At 42.8% G+C, this 3,783-nt stretch overlaps 1 pseudogene; it reads right to left on the reverse strand.

The window, feature by feature from the left end:
- Positions 1-240: 240 nt before the first annotated feature.
- On the reverse strand, positions 241-1,010 carry LOC116076186 (annotated as a pseudogene).
- Positions 1,011-3,783: the final 2,773 nt, after the last annotated feature.

Below are 3,783 nucleotides of genomic sequence, written 5' to 3' on the forward strand. Positions count from 1 at the left end.
AAAGAAAGAAGAAAAGAAAGAAAGAAAGATTAAGATGTTTATAAAGATGTCTATCATTTCAATAAAGCATCCAACTGGACAGACAAGGACCCAATTCAATATGCAATGTCCTATTTCCCTGAAGGGCAACTTAAAAGAGAAAAAACAAAAACACGAAAACCTTTCCAGGGTGGAAAGCCAGGATGGCTTCTAACAGAACTGGTGCCTCTAAGGAGTTATAAAATCCAGGATTTTGTCTATTTATTCTTTCGGTTTCTTCCTCTTCTCCCACTGAGGTTTAGCTTCTTCCTCTTCATGTTTGTTGATCAACTGTTCTGCCTCTTTTTCCTGCGGACCACAATCACGGCCATTCCATTCTCTCTTGTTAGGGTGGCCATTTCTACTTCTTCAGCTGGCAGTTTACTAACATCCATTGTCTTATTTTTTAGCATCGTGATAGCTAGAACCAGTGCCAATTTCAGAGTCCTTTCTCCTGCCTTGTAGTCTGGGTTCAACATTGGCACAGCTCTGGCACTGCTGTCTCCCATGTACATGGCTTCCCATCCCCTGTAGCTTCCACTTGGGTCACTCTAATAGAGCTGAAAACCATGGTGCTTACCCCAGCCAATACACAGCAAAGAAACAGCAACGGGACACTTCCCTCCAAATTGTGCATACATACACCAGTGTGATATCAGTGCTGTAAACAACTGCTCGTGTGGAACTGGCTCCTGATACTGTAATAAATACACCTGAGCAATGAGTTCATTAGTCAGAATGTTAGCATCAGATATTATGTCCACTGCAAGCCATGTCCTCTTCAAGTTTATAATTTTTTTCCAGAAAAGAAGACTCCATCAAGTACTTTGTAGATGTTGTACCTCTCTACTGCAAGCAAAACTCCATCATTGGCTAAAATTCCCAGACAAGTGCCTGCATGTCCAATAGCTTCCATAGCATATTCTACTTGGTACTAGTAAGCGACCTTCTGGAGAAAATACTGTGGTCCTGGAGTCGTCTCTTCAAGACATGGCTTCTGAACTTTATGTAATTCTGGAGGAAGGCAGTGAGGGTACAGATCCCCGCTACTCTACTCAGCTGGAGAACCAACCTATTTCCTTCTCTTTACACTGCACTGGCTACTTGGATGCCCAGTTACATTGCCTTCGCTATACACACTGGATGAGGAATAGATTTGAAAGAGAAACTATTTCCACTCAATTTTACAACATTCACACAAACGTTTAACATTAGTGTGACTAAAACACTTTACCAACTCTCTAGAAGGGCCTGCTGCCAAGTCTGATGGCTACTAATAACTAAGAGTTGTCCTCTAACCTAGTCTTGGGGGTCTGGAGAGCTGGCTCAGCAGAAGAGCACGGACTGTTCTTCCAGAGGACCCACATTCGATTCCCAGCACCCACATGGCAGCTCACAACTGTTGGTCACTCTAGTCCCAGAGGATCCATGACTTCTTCTGGCCTCCACAGGAACCAGAAACACACATCATACAGAGACAGACACACATGTAGACAAAAGACTCATACACATCAAATAAACAATTTCTATGGCATCACATAAAAAGCTGCAAACACATACATATTTCTTTTAGATTCCTTACCAACTAAACAAAGATCCTAAGGCAGCAATGCTATCAAAGAGCACAGTAATTAATCTGAGACCGTAGTAGCACCAGCTTGCTGAAAAATTGTAATCACAGGTTTGCAGCTGTTTGCACAGGCTCTAAAGCAATTGTGTGGTTTTGTTTTGTTGTTTTTTGTTTTGTTGTTTTGTTTTGAAGACAGAGCTCAGGAAACATTGCAGAATGGGGGATGAGCCAAAAGACACAGACAAGTGTTGTAAAATGTCTTTTAGACTTTAGTTACCAATTCCACTCACGATTCAGAGGTCTGATTGTCTGCATAAGATCAAGCCAGTCAAAATTTCCAGTGTGGGAGTGGAGGGTTGAGAGGCGGCTCAGTGGTTAAAGAGCACTAGCTGATCTTCCAAAGGATTCAGATTCAATTCCAAGCATGTAGTGACAATTTTGGAATTTTGGTTTAAAAAAAAAAAAAACCCTTGGCCGGGCATGGTGGCGCATGCCTTTAATCCCAGCACTTGGGAGGCAGAGGCAGGCGGATTTCTGAGTTCGAGGCCAGCCTGGTCTACAGAGTGAGTTCCAGGACAGCCAGGGCTATACAGAGAAACCCTGTCTCGAAAAACAAACAAAACAAAACAAACAAACAAAAAAAACCCACAGAAACATTAGAATATTTTAATGTTTTTGTTTTAATCCCAGGTGTGGATTATGGGGCTGCTTCCGACTGTCCATAGCAGCTGACTATGGTTTCCCTCATGCTCTAGCAGGACTGTGATTTTGTCAGCCGCAGATAGTTTCTGTGATTGTGTGATGTTCAGAATTATGGAGACTTTTCAGAGGGTATAGATGCTAGGGCCACGAGAAGCAGCATGGATTGTTGGTTACAGTTTGTTAGTGGTCACACACAAAGAAGAAACAAGAAGAAATTAGATATCCTGACAGAGAAGATCAAACTTGCCTCAAAGAACTGGGCACCCCTAACCAGCAGGACTTAAGTCTACCAATAACATCGTCCCCTTTCCAACTTGACTTTATCCTGGGATATCTTTTCTTTCCTCTCTGTCCTTCTTCATCTAGTGTTAGGGGGTTGGAAGGGTGAAGGAACGAAGAACCCACAAAGTAGCCAAACAACTGTTTTTGGTTATAGCTACACCAGCATCCATATGGTGGCTTAAATATAACTCCTTATGGCAACCTGACACCATCCTCTGGCCTCCAAGGCTATCAGGCATGTATGTGTGTATAGAAACGCATGTGGCAACACACACACACACCCAGCATGGATAAGGGAGGAACTCATGAGCTGTCACCCCTAACTGAAAAACTATTGGCAGCTGATGGCTGGTGGAGGAGGAGTCATTATTCATCAGTGGTGTAGCCACTGGCAAGTTTCCATGCTCCAGTAAATAACCCCTCCCATGCTCATGCAAGCAGCCCTATCAATCTCAGTGAGCCCCTCAATGTAAGACCTGAAAGGAGGAAGGAGACTTAGGAAGAAGAGGCTCAGAGGGAGTGAGATGAGAGAGGACAAGGGTAGGTGGGGTGAAAATGACCTGTGTGTGTGTGTGTGTGTGTGTGTGTGTGAAACAAAACTTAAGAGAAACAGGCACATTTTAACTATGTTAACATATTAACAATGGTTCACTGATCATGTAAAAATAGTTAATCATACTGGATTTATGACAATAAAAATCAGGGCTGGGCAGGGTGGATCACTCCTGTAGAAACACATGTGAATACAGAGACAGCTTATATAAAGAGACTGCATCAGAAAACATTCTCTTCCTCTTTCTCCTCTTCTCCCTTCTGCCTCCTCCTCCCTACCCCTCCATTTTTGCGGGGGGGGGGGGTTAGGGTTTTTTTTTTTTCCCCCAAGACAGGGTTTCTCTGTGTAACTCTGGCTGTCCTGGAACTCACTCTATAGATTAGGCTGGTCTCAGATTCAGATATCCGCCTGCCTCTGCCTCCCAAGTGCTGGGATTAAAGGCGTGCGCCACCACACTCACCATGCCAGGTGGCTCATCTCGTTCTAGGACAGCCAGAGAGACCCTGTCTCAGAAACTAAAATAAATAAAAAAAAGAGGAGAGTGGGGGTGAGGGGAGACTTTAAAGTTTCAAAAGGAAAATAAGATCAAGTAGGCTTCTTTTTTTTTTTTTTTTTTTTTTTTTTTTTTTTTTTTTTTTTTTTTTTTTTTTTTTTTTTT

This window comes from Mastomys coucha, unplaced genomic scaffold (assembly GCF_008632895.1).
Source record: "Mastomys coucha isolate ucsf_1 unplaced genomic scaffold, UCSF_Mcou_1 pScaffold4, whole genome shotgun sequence".
NCBI lineage: Eukaryota > Metazoa > Chordata > Mammalia > Rodentia > Muridae > Mastomys > Mastomys coucha.